The sequence below is a fragment of the Cupressus sempervirens genome, chromosome 1 (genome assembly GCF_028749045.1).
Source record: "Cupressus sempervirens isolate cs-2001-9-10 chromosome 1, ASM2874904v1, whole genome shotgun sequence".
In the NCBI taxonomy this organism is placed as follows: domain Eukaryota; kingdom Viridiplantae; phylum Streptophyta; class Pinopsida; order Cupressales; family Cupressaceae; genus Cupressus; species Cupressus sempervirens.
This window is the reverse complement of record NC_143118.1, coordinates 470,451,667-470,465,714: the sequence shown is the minus strand read 5'-3', so window position 1 is coordinate 470,465,714 and position 14,048 is coordinate 470,451,667. Positions and strand designations below refer to the sequence as shown.

At 38.9% G+C, this 14,048-nt stretch overlaps 1 protein-coding gene across 6 annotated transcripts in view; it reads right to left on the bottom strand.

Moving 5' to 3' along the window:
* Positions 1–14,048, bottom strand: part of LOC149578329 (zinc finger CCCH domain-containing protein 40-like) — a 91,321-nt gene that overhangs the window by 13,964 nt on the left and 63,309 nt on the right. The gene's annotated exons all lie outside the window — the stretch shown is intronic.

The window sequence follows — 14,048 nt, the reverse complement described above, 5'->3', positions numbered from 1 at the left end:
TCCACCTCTTCACCAACTTTCTTGGCCAACCAGCCAAGTGAGTCCTGGGTGTCTATTCGTAGAGGATATCAATTCATTTGCTGAAACTCAGCTGATGGAAATAATATTTTAATACTGGCACAAAGCAATCGTTAAGACTCAAGGACTTTGTAATGTCCCCTTCTCCACGCTAGACCTATTGGCACGTAGTTAGTCTATCTTTCCATCCGGATAGGCTAACAACATTTGTTTTAGGATGTCAGCTAGTCACAGGAGTCTTGTGGTTTCAGCAGAGGAGATTTTAAGTGGGAAATTCTAAGGGTAAAGTCACATTGCTTTATTGAGTTGATTTATAAAGTACTTTATTATTTATAGTCATTTTATGACAAAATGACTTAAGTGACTAAAAAACGAAAGTCTTTTCTCCCACATTGATAAGTTATCTTCGAGGTTATAAAGAGAAGCAGTTGCATTGGGATTGTCACCACGAATATATGTTCTTTATTCAAATCCTAATGGTTGCTTAAATGTGACTGTGCCTTCTTGAGGACGAAACCCCTTAGGAAGTTGGAAGCTGGAGCTAAGCCCAGTCTTCTTTATGAAACATACATCAGACTCAGGGATTGATGGGCAGTATAATGCATTGTTGCCAAACAATACTCCTTATGTGAAACAAGAGGCAGATTAGTAAGCAGTTACTACTTCAGCATATAGAGGCGCAGGGTCAAAGAATCACAGGAGAGTCAGAAGAAGAAACATCAGGCAGCTGACATGATCTTACAGGTTCAATTTGCACTTATATATTGTAGTTTAGCCAAGGGTTGCGATCTGGTTACAGGTGGAAGATATTCAGGCAGCTTCGGCAATCATTCTACAGGAAGCACGGGTAGTGAGGAGGAGTACGAGTCTCTCAAAGACTGATTGGAATAACCCGACCATTTCACGGGATCAACTCTCACAGTGACTAAGGTCCGACGTTATCAAAAGGGGCTGGTAGAAGGTCTGTACGTAGTCCATTTCTATCTATCAGCAGAGATTACCATCTATCGGGTATAACACGGAAGGTACATGGATACTGTCGGTTAAGTCCAATACGTTAAGGTGTGTGTAGTAGCTGGCATGGCATACAACGATTGGGTGTGACAGCTGTAGACGGAGACCAGTAAGGAGCAAGCCTTGAACAGGCAGTAGGATCTACTAACTGCTGCAGCTATACAGGCTCCACTAAATTTCATTATTTGTGAATCATGCGTAGTGATTTAATGATAATTAGTTAGTATGAATGTTTCCAGAAATTGTTCAGTCATATTTTAAGGTTGATGAAGCATTGTATGGGTCTACTTGAATTGAAGAATAACATAAATTCAGTACTATTGTTCTCCGAGTTCTTGCTCTGTCTGCAAATTCCCTAGTCGCGTCCCTATAAATTCTGGAAATCATAGTTTACAGCAGTATCAAAGCTTAACACCAGGGTTTCATGCCAACTGTTTGACAAAATATCTTAAGACCAAACTTGAACTCTTTGATCAGAACTAGCAGAAATTATTACAGACTTCTCTTAAGAAAACTTCGAAGGATTATAATTTGAATTTGAAAGACAAGCTGATTCGAAAAGGAAGTCATAGCATGACATATGTATTTGGTTCAGACTTAACATGGTGAGATAACTTGGTGTGCTTGATCAAATGAGCTATTTGATAGACTTAATTTACTTCACAGCCAAGCATTGTTATTTAAAAATCCTTGAAACTATTTTTGCATCTATACTTTCGAATGCAGTACATATACCAAAATAAAGATTAGGTAAATTAATCACATAACCTGATCAATGAAAGAATGGATCTTTGATTAACTCCGAATGGCCGGCTCTCGAAAGTCTGATTTTTTGAATGCAGATTTCAGAATTTGATGACCATTTAATAACAGGAACAGTAGCTCGGATTCTCTCCAATATCAGCCACAAGAGTAAGGAAAAGAAAAGAGAAGAGGGAATGGGAAAGAACAACAATATCGATACTTGCTACCAGACATACTCTATAATTTTATATAATGAGAACAATATAGGAGGCTCAAAAAGAATCCGCGGCTCTTGATAGCAGTTACAAGAAGATTATCAGCTTCTTGGTTCACCGATTCAAAAGAAGGAAAATCGCCAAGTGCACTCAGCATCTCTCATAAAGACTTATGATTTTAAAAGAAAGAATTTGAAGGACTCCTTATTAAAAGAATAACTTATTATTATGTATATATATATTATTTTTGAATGATGTCATTGTACTATTATTGTGTCCAAGGTTATACCTATTAGAATATGCATATCTATATGCGTGCATAATTTGGAGAATTTATTTTATCTTCATATCCTCCCAAAGTATTTGCACATATATGTGTGTGTGTGTGCGCGCGCGTTAATAGAGACATGCTTGGGTAATTTAATACCATGGTGGCACCATACCTTTATACATATGTGCATTTATATTTATATATAATGAAATGATGAGGATACCAACATAAATCATCAGAGGTACGAATTTTGATTATGTTTAAATATTTAAATGTTTTATATGTTATCCAAGTAGCTCATGGTATTGTCCGACGTACACTCTTGCTTGCCTAGTCGTTTACCCTTAGCCATGTTGATTCAAGATTCACACCTATTTGCCCAATGATGGTGGTGCCCCTATGTCCAATTCTTTTCTAACAATGCTTCCACCCATTTGACATGCTCCCTACAAGAAAATTTTCCACAAGTTATTAATCATAAACGATCATAAAGGCTAACCGCATTTTCAATTCCCATAAATTCATGATAAATAATCAACTTCCCAAAATAGCTTTAAATATCATCATAACGGTTAAGTAGCATTTCATCTTCATATGAAATTATAACAATTAACCATCTTACCATTTCACATGATTGTAACAAATTTTAGCTGTCAACTGACTTCACTTGAAACCTCAACGGCTATATGAACATTTTAGATCGGGTCAAAAATTAGGATGTAACAGAAGCCATTCTTTCAATACCTGTTATAGCACTCAATACGAGCGATAGCATTCATACCTGTGATCTTTAGCAAGCAGCCATACTTTCCAACTCTTCATTATTCTTTGTCTAAGATTTATTTTTCTTAGCACCTCAAGCCTTTTTAAGCAATCTCATACCTCATCTATAAGCAGCTATCAAAGCCGTAGAGGAGATCAGATAAATACAAGGAGCCTTGTTAGGCCAATTCGCAGCTATACCAATAATCGAGGGTGACATACCCATTATTACAATCGGGTTGTGTGTCCTTTTGCTCTTCCCATTATTTAATTATTTATGAATGGAAGCTTTAAGATTTGAGCACATAGTATGAATGTTCTTTTGAGTATTATGAACAGCACCAGAATGAATTGTTTATATGAGTTACAGTCATCAAACATGAATGCTTATCTACATGTAATCGATTGAATTACCCATTGTATATTTTTCATGATTTCATTTCAAAGCTTAAATAAGTGAGAAAGAAAACCAAATTTGTGCATCCTTATACTAGGGTATAATCCATATGCCTCTTAGATAAGACGAGGCGCCATCATCAAAGAGTTACTGATATTTTTTATGAAATGCCATAAACCTATTCATAATATCTATTAAAGGACCAAGATGGACAAAGAAATCTTGTTTGTAATAAACATAGTTTAATCATGTAATGTCTCCCTTCTTTGCACTAGGCCTTATGGTGCCTTGTTCGTCTATCTTTCCATCCAGATAGGCTAATGGCATTTATTTTTAACATGTCAACTAGTCACAAGATTCTATTTGGTTTCGTTGGGGAGATATTTAAGTGGGAATTTCCTATAGTTAAGTTACTTTACTTTAGTTAAGTCACTTAATTTTATAAAGTTGAATTATAAAGTTACTTTATGACTTAAAGTCACTTTATGACAAAAGTAACTTAAGCAACTAAAAGACAAAATTGGCTTTTATCCCACATTGTGTAATTGTTTGTATTTCCCCTCACATCGAGGTTATAAAAGCAAGGAGCTACATTGGGATTCACACCATGAAAAATATAATATCGTGCAAATGAAAGGTTGCTTAACTCTGACTGGTTGCTTTGAGGATGAGACCCCTTAAGGCAGTGTGAGGAGTTGGACGAAAACCTAGCCTCTCATCATAGACTTACTCATCTTTAGAAAGTGGAGGGCAGTACGAACATCACTATTACATGGAATCCGCTTCTAAGAAGTAAGTATTGGCAAGTAGTGGATAGTTGTGTACTCTGTAACAAATGGAGATTAGTTTGAGTCAAATTTCAGTTTAAAGTAAACGCAAGCAATATAGAGGCAAGAAACTCTCAGCAGTGTTAACACTCACATGAGTAGCTAACAGCAATGTGGCATTCAACAGTCTGATACATCACCTGTTTATGATATTAAGGGATAGATAGCACCAATGTTTGAAGGAGGAAAGTCGTTTGAGGTGTGCAGGAACTCCATTCAGTAGAGAGCACAGTAATCTATCGAGCCACTCATACATTTCCTAAGGTGTGTCGGCAACCCCTTGCAACAGTCCGATACCCCACAACATCCATACTTGGTAGACCGATATCCCACAACAACCAAACCTCTCCTGTACGTGCATCACAGCAATAGATATCTGGCACGCAACCATGCCTCTGCAATACTAGGTTCCCTTAGTTAATTTCTCTTTGTAAATTGTTCACATCAATAAATACTATTGTGGTTTTTACAACAATTAAATGTGATCGTAGGATCTCTCTAAGCCATTATGAATATAATAGTAAATATTGGTATGGAAGATGTAATATGCATAGTTTGATTTTTTGTTATTGCTGAAGTTGCCTATCCGAGTATAACTTCTTTGTGTGTCACCATTGTTAAATTTTTGGAAGAATATAGAAAGAACTGGGGTTGGATTCTTACAGTGGTATTAGAGCCACAAGACCTGTCGACTTGTGGGTAAGTCTTTAAGTTGCAAGCTAGTTTAACAGGAAAAATGTCAAATAGGCATGAAGAGGAAACCTTATAAATTTAGTCACATCTAACCTGAACAGGCAGGATCTTCAGATCATATTGATATCGAGGACAGTTATTTAGTTGATGAGAAGCTAACTTTTGGGACAAGCATACAGGTTGAACAGGTTGAACAAGTACAGATCATTCAAATGGCACACAAAGGGAATGAACAGGAACGAGAAGTGAGGGAAGCCTTGCGAGCTATTATAGATGGACAGAACAATATCACTACTACACTTTAGTAGCTTACAAGTGCTATGCAGCAGCTAGCTCCGACTCACAGAAGAGCGTCATAGTGGAGGTGGTAGTGTGGCGGGATCACCCCAGGCTGCTAGGGCCCCCCACACGGCACACTAACAGGCCATTGATGCCTGTTTTTAATGCCAAGGAAGAGGTAGCACAACCAACGTCACCAGGTTTAATTATGGACAATGTTATGGCTATGCACGATGAATGGGATTTGTTCCCTGATCAGATTAAACAGAATCTAACTTTTGTTCAATACATGAATCAGAAAAAGGAGACAAAGAGACCACAGCAGGACAGAAAGCCTAGGGCACAGAATAGCGACTTGAAGCATGCCATGAACTAATTACCTCTCCCCATTTTTTATGGCAGCAATAAAACATCCGCTAGGGCTTGGATTCACAAGCTAGACACCTACCTAACACTTAAGCCCATGTCGGAGACAAAAGCCATCAGATTCGCCACAATGCATTTAAAGGGAGCAACATATGATTGGTGGCATCACAGACTGGTCATCCTCATGGTCTCATTACATCTTACGAGACTTTCAGCTCTAAGCTGATCACCCGTTTTGACAGGAAAGACATTGAGGTCTACTACAAGGATTTGGCGTAGCTACGACAGGATAGATCTCTAGATGACTTCATTGATGAGTTTTAGCGGATCTCGGTGATGGTCCCAGATATGACAAAACAGCATAAGATAATGTTGTTCACTGAGGGTTTACAGGATAGATATAGAGGTTTGGGTCAAGGTCCTTAAACCAAACACTTTGGATGATCCTATTATATCGCACATAATCTAGACTCACCTTCTTCAACACGACAGCCTCCTAAGAAACATTATAAGGGGTCTACAGAAGAACAAGAATCAGCATAAGGCTTCCACTCCCAGATTGGACTCTGAAACATGGAATGAACTCGGGAGAAAGAAGCTATGCTTTACTTGTAGGGAGCCATGGACACTGTTTCACAGATGCCTTGGCAAAGGTGAAATACATTATGTCGAGGTTCTCTAAGAAGAGGAGGATGAGCAGCAAGGGGGCAGCAATGTTGATGGCAGCGATGAGGAAGAAAGTGAGGAGCAGCCTCCTCAAGAGAGGAAGAAGAAATCCACTCCGAAACAATCTCCTATCATAGCTTCCCTTTCTAGCGATCCTACGGGTCATCTCTTTCGCTTGAAGGGTGTAGTTAGAGGGCAGCATATTGTGTCTTTTAGATACAGGTACATCACATAGCTTCATAAGCGCGCGTTGGGTTTCAAAGAGAAAGTTACAGATTGATGACATACCCGAGTTCCAAGTTAGAGTGGCCAAAAATGATAGATTGAGGTGCATACAGAAAGTACCAGGGCTTTTGATTCACTATGATGACTTTCTTCTAAAGGCAGATTTTTATGTTGTTGATTTGGATGGATTAGAGGCCATGTTGGGAAGACAGTGGTTGCAGACTATCGGCAGGTACACAGTTGATCATGATAAAATGTAGCTAGAATTCTTACAGGATGACCGGCAAGTGATTCTTAAGGCCATGCCAAAAAGTGAACCCAGGTTGATTTCAACTAACAGGATGGAAGCAATTATGAGGCATGATGACATGGAGTGGGCAGCACACTATTTAATTTCCTCTGAGGCTACTTTAGACTCGGGACAGCAGATTCATGTTGACATTCAGTCAGTGTTTGATAAGCACATGAGGGTTTTTGAGAACATACCCCTAGGCATTCCCCCAGATAGAGAGTTTGAGCATGTCATTGAGTTAGAGGGCACCAAGCCCATCATCACCACACCTTATCTTCATCTCGGGCACTATAAAGAGGAAATTGAAAGGACAATTAAGGAACTCTTAGACATGGGACACATCAGACCTAGCTCCAATCTCTTCGCTTCTTCAGTCGTTTTGGTGAAGAAGGATAGCACTCTTCACATGTGTATTGATTACCGTGCTCTCAACAAGAGAATCATTAAGAACAGGTACCCTATTCCTCGCATTGATGAGTTACTAGATGAATAACATGGGGGAGTTTATTTCTCGAAGATAGATCTTAGATCTAGGTACCATTAGATACGGGTTTGCGATGAGGATGTGCATAAAACAACTTCGCGGATGTGCATAAAACAACTTTCCAATGTCAATATGGACACTATGAGTTCTTGGTTACGCCATTTGGAATCACCAATGTGCCGATCACATTTCAGTCATGTATGAACCATAGTTTTAGAAAACAGTTGCGCAAGAGCGTGTTGGTATTTTTTGATGATTTCCTAGTTTTCAGCAAAACTTGGGAGGCACATTTGCAGCACCTAGATGAGTTACTTAGCATTATGGAGGAGCACTCATTGTTTATGAAGGAGTTGAAGTGTGAGTTCAGATTGACCGAGATTCTTTACCTTGGTCACGTGATTGGTGCAGATGGGGTGAAGGTACACCAGGAAAAGATATAGGCAATCCTAGACTGGCCACCTCTGAGGAACATTTCAGATTTGAGGGGCTTCCTTGGTCTTTGCTCTTATTACAAAAGGTTCGCTAGAGGCTTCTCTCAGACAACGGCTCCCCTCACCAATCTCACACAGAAAGGGGCATTCATGTGGACAGATGATGCAGAGGTGACCTTGATAGGCTCAAGAAGGTGATGAGTACATGTCTGATTTTGGCACTTCCTAATTTCTCTTGCCTTTTTGTCCTAGAGTGTAATGCTTCAACGAGCGAAATTGGTGCAATTCTAATGCAAGATAGGCATCCGATAACTTATGAGAGCAGGAAGCTAAAGGACAGTGAAAGATTGTACTCCACCTATGACAAGGAAATGTTAGCCATTATGCATGCTTTAGCCAAATTTAGACAGTACTTGGTTGGTGGCAAATTCACTACTAAGACAGACCACAATAGTTTGTGATACTTCTTACAACAGAAGGATCTTAATGAAAGACAACGAAAGTGGGACAGCAAGATTCAGGCCTATGATTTTGACATCGAGTATGTCAAGGGTAAGAAAAATATAGTTGCTGATGCACTTTCCTGGAGACCTTCAATAGTAGAGTGTTATGTCATTTCCGAGATATTGGCAGATTGAGAGTCTTAGTTGTTGGTAATACTCAAGTGTGTCAAATCATGGATAAGTAGCTCCAAGACAGCAGGTACAAGGTAATTGATGATGTGATTTTTATAAGGATAGGATATATCTAGTACCAAAATCTAAGCTCAAGAGAAAAATTATGGAGACTCTTCATGATGCACCATCAACCAGACACCTAGGTTTCTTCAAAACCTATAGGTGAGTCACAGAAAGGTTTTTTTGGAAGGGCCTTAAGGATGATGTTCTTTAGCATGTAAGAGAATGTTGGACTTGTCAGCTGAACAAGTCGGAGAACGAGTTTCCGGCCGGATTATTATAGCCTCTTCTTTTTCCAACACAAAAATGGGAGAGTATCTTCATGGACTTCATTACAGGATTACTGAGAGTGCAGGGCAGATTGACTAAGTTTGCTCACTTTTTTGCTATAGCGGTAGATTGGTCAGCCTCTCAAGTAGCTGAGTTATTTTTTCGAGAGGTTTTTCGTCTACATGATCTCCCTCGAACCATTGTGAGTGATAGGGATAGCAAATTTCTCAGCACTTTTTGGCAAGAACTATTCAAATTGGCAGGTACGGAGTTGACTCCCAACATGAATTACCACCTACAAACGGACGGGCAGAATTTGATAGTAAACAAATGGGTGGAGAGTTATCTCCAAAACTATGTAACACGGCAACAAAGAACTTGGGTTAAATGGTTATTTCTAGGAGAGTATTGCTACAACTCCTCCTACCACATGTCCATCCGGATGACACTACTTTGAGCTCTCTATGGCAGCAAATCTCTGTTGTTTGTAGATCTGGCATTGTAGGACAGCAGAGCACTACTAGATGGAGATTGGATATAGGATCAGCAAGACATTCTCAAATCTCTTCGAGAGAACATTCTACAGACTTAGAATCAGCAGAAGATGTATGTTGATCACCGTAGGACAAAGCAGAGTTTTGAGTTAGGTGACCTAGTTTACCTTCATCTCCAACCTTATAGGCAGAGCTCCTTCAAGAAGAGTGGGTCTGAAAAGCTTCAGCCTAGATTTTATGCTCTCTATCACATTACTCAGAGGGTTGGAGAGGTTTCTTATGAGCTGGACTTGCCAGTTGACATCAGAATTCATAATGTTTTCCACGTTTCTTGCCTCAAGAAGGCGATTGTGCAGTATGTAGTGCCCTCCATTGGATTGCCCTCATGTGATGAAGGGAAGCTAGTTTTGGTTCCAGCAAAGGTGATTGAGATAGAGAAAGTAAGTTGCGTAACAAGTTCATCAAGGAGTATCTTATTCGCTGGAAGGATTTGCCATATGAAGATGCCACTTGGGAGGGTGAATCAATCCTGCAGCATCGAGCACTGGGATTGCTTCAAAGCAAGCAATCCCGGGAAGGGAGGACTGTAATGTCCCCTTCTCCGCGCTAGGCCTTATGGCGCCTTGTTAGTCTATCTTTCACCCGGATAGGCTAACGAAATTTATTTTGAGGATGTCAGCCAATCACAGGATTCTATTTGGTTTTGTTGGAGAGATATTTAAGTGGGAACTTCCTATAGTTAAATCACTTTATTTTATAAAGTTGAATTATAAAGTTACTTTATGACTTAAAGTCACTTTATGACAAGAGTAACTTAAGCGACTAAAAGACGAAATTGGCTTTTATCCCACATGGCCTAATCGTTTGTATTTCCCCTCACATCGAGGTTATAAAAGCAAGAAGCTACATTGGAATTCACACCATGAAAAATATAATTTTATGCAAATGAAAGGTTGCTTAACTATGACTAGTTGCTTTGAGGATGAGACCCCTTAAGGCAGTGTGGGGAGTTGGACGAAAACCCAACCTCTCATCGTAGACTTACTCATATTCAAAAATTGGAGAGCAGTACGGACAGCACCATTACATGGAATCCGCTTCTAAGAAGTATTGGCAAGTAGTGAACAATTGCATATTTTGTAACAAATGGAGAGCTAGTTTAAATCAAATTTCAGTTCAAGGCAGACATAAGCAGTATACAGGCAAGAAACTCTCAACAGTGTTAACACTCACATGAGTAGCTAACAACAGTGTGGCATTCAACAGTCTGATACATCACCTCTTTACGGTATTAAGGGACAGACAGCACCAATGTTTGAAGAAGGGAAGTTGTCTGAGGTGTGCGGGAGCTCCACTCAACAAGGAGCACAGTATAGACGAGGTGCATGAGCTACACCAGGTTGTGGACAGTGGTGAAGGGAGTGCAGTAATCTATCGAGCCACTCATACATTTCCGAAGGTGTGTCGGCAACCCCTTGCAGCAGTTCGATATCCCACAACATCCATACTTGGTAGCCCGATATCCCACGGCAACCAAACCTCTCCTATACATGCATCACAACAATAGATATCTGGCACGCAACCATGCCTCTGCAATACCAAGTTCCCTTAGTTAATTTCTCCTTGTAACTTGTTCACATCAATAAATACTATTGTGGTTTTTAAATCAGTTGAATGTGATCGTAGGATCTCTCTATGCCATTATGAATATAATAGTAAATATTGATATGGAAGATGTAATATGCATAGTTTAATTTTTTGTTATTGCTTAAGTTGCCTATCCGAGTATAACTTCTTTCTGTGTCACCATTGTTAAATTTTTGGAAAAATATAGAAAGAATTGGGGTTAGATTCTTACAGTGGTATCAAAGCCACAAGACCTATCGACTTGTATTTCCCCTCACATCGAGGTTATAAAAGCAAAGAGCTACATTGGAAGTCACACCATGAAAAATATAATTTTATGCAAATGAAAGGTTGTTGAACTATGACTGGTTGTTTTGAGGATGAGACCCCTTAAGGCAGTGTGAGGAGTTGGACGAAAACCCAACCTCTCATCGTAGACTTACTCATCTTCAGAAAGTGGAGAGCAGTACGGACATCACCATTACATGGAATCCGCTTCTAAGTAGTAAGTATTGGCAAGTAGTGGGCAATTTCGTATTTTGTAATAAATGGAGAGCTAGTTTGAATCAAATTTCAGTTCAAGGCAGATGTAAGCAGTATAGAGGCAAGAAACTCTCAACAGTGTTAACAGTCAGTGAGTAGAGCTAACAGAAGCGTGGCATTCAACAGTCTGATGCATCACTTGTTTACGGTATTAAGGGACAAAGAGCACCAACATTTAAAGGAGGGAAGTCGTCTGAGGTGTGCGGGAACTTCATTCAGTGGAGAGCACAATATAGACAAAGTGCGTGAGCTATAGCAGGTTGCGGACCACTCATACATTTACTAAGGTGTGTCGGCAACCCCTTGCAACAGTCTGATATCCCACGACATCCATATTTCGTAGCCCGATATCCCACGGCAACCAAACCTCTCATGTACGTACATCATGGCAATAGATATTAGGCACGCAACCACACCTCTGCAATACCAAGTTCCCTTAGTTAATTTGTCTTTGTAACTTGTTCACATCAGTAAATAGTATTGTGGTTTTTAAAACAGTTGAATCTGATCATAGGATATCTCTATGCCATTATGAATATAATAGTAAATATTGATATGGAAGATGTAATATGCATTAGTTTCATTTTTTGTTATTGCTGAAGTTGCCTATCCAAGTATACCTTCTTTGTGTGTCTCCATTGTAAAATTTTGGAAGAATATATAAAGAACTAGGGTTGGAATCATACAAATCAAGAACAATGGACAGCCACACTAGGATTCATCAAGGATGACCAGAAATGTTAAGATGAAAGGTGTAAATTGATAACAATTGATTAAGGGAAATAAACTACAAAACAAAATGTGGAAAATCAATACAAACTTTATTAAACTGAGTCAGCTCATGTGGTCTAAGGGTATAAGTTTTGTCAAACCGAGCATTGGGTGATCAGGGACTAAGTGTCCATGTAAATCCCTAGCCAAGTTAGGTTTAGTGGCTTATAATGTTGCTATTATCACTAGAGGTCAGGATAGCTTACAATTGAACTGTGAAGTTGACTCTAACACCAAGATGCACAGTGGTGGGACAAGGGTATTCCTATGTATGTTCCCATGCAAGGACCTTTCTAAGTTGAGATTCTGTGGGGATACTTGGGGTTCATGGTTGGGAGGTTAAGCCTCTAACAATACTTCTCCTCTCCACCTGGTGCCACGACTTGGTCAACACATTACACGTCTCCTTTTATTCGGTATTCTACTTCTATATATGTTCAAGTTCAAGTGAAGTTATGTTAGTTGTTTATGTTCTAATCTTTTTCATGTTTTCAAGCTGCTAATTAAGTAAATAAATTACATTTTCCCTTCCTTCTGATGATAAAAGCAATTAATTAGAATTCAGTTAATCTCTTATAGTCGTCAAATCTCTTTCATATGAATATGTGAAATAGTTGTTTTAACTGTCTTTCATGCATGTGAATAGGGAAAGTAACGAAATCCATAATTTATTGATTGTTATTTAAGTTTGGAAAAATAGCTTGTCACATGAAGAAAATGTTGCTCCAATGCTATTATATTGTTCTTAATTCATTGTGGTCCAAATGGTGAATTGTTTGCATGGTTTCAAAGTATTGCACGGTTTATGCATTTCCTCACTTGGAGTAGATTTTATTTCATGTTGGTTGGATGTAGTGTTAATAGAAGATATTCTAGATGCATCTGTAGTGAACTTGCTTAGACCAAACCACTAGTTGCTTGTTGATTGTAAGTTTCCCTTGCATGGTCAAATGACATATTTATCAGCTTGACTTCAATTAATGATTGCAAATTAATATGCATCATGGATGGTGTTAATAAAATGGTGGAAGTTGGACCATCTTACATTTCCCTCAGAAGATTGCACTACCATGGTTGATGTCAGTGGCTAAACTAAGTCTAGTAGAGTTACAAAGACATCCACAGTTTATAGCATTCTAGGAGTAGATTAGATTGCCAAATCCTTAACCTTTGTAGTTTGTTTGGTGAGAAGAAGTTAAAGTCAACTTGACATCTATTAAACGAATAGTATAAGTTCCTTTGTGATGATCGGCATATCACATCATAAAAGTGAGTGGAAGTCCACAATAAGAAGGAACCTTGAGGTTGCCACATTTGATCACACAATCCTAATACATTGTTTAGCATATGAGCATCCTTATTCAAGAGTTGAAGATTTGATGTTTTATCCTGGGATACTTTCAATTTTGTATGTTGTAAATAAACTCATATCAACAAATGTCTTCACAAATTGTTGTCATGCTTGATTAAACACTTTGCACTAGAAGAATGGACGAGAACTTCTTGCTTGTTTGAGAACTTCTCTACTTGACCATCATGGGAGAGAAGCTAGCTACAATTTAAAAATTGTGTCCAAATTGCCTTGGATGCTTAGAGAGGGACTAGACCTTGGAGGCTTGTCCCCAAATCTTGAATATAATGTTATCATGGAGAGTTTCCCTTTCCTTGCAAGAATGATGTCGAAGGAGAGATGCATTGCTAGAAAGGAATTGAGCACAGGAGGCACCACTTATCTCTGAGCAAATATGTAATGTCTCCATTAATAGCCAGCATCAAAATTTTAGGGATTAGCCTAATATTGGACCCTCATAGACTAATGAGGATGGTTAGAGGGTCTTCAAATGAATGATTCATCTCCAACTTTCAGCGATTTATGAATTTAGCCTTCGTTCGATGTAATTTGGACTCCATTTGCCATACTTACTATGTATAGTAAGGGGTAATAGAGATGGACCCTTGCTATTTTTTTAAAGTGTGTTTGGT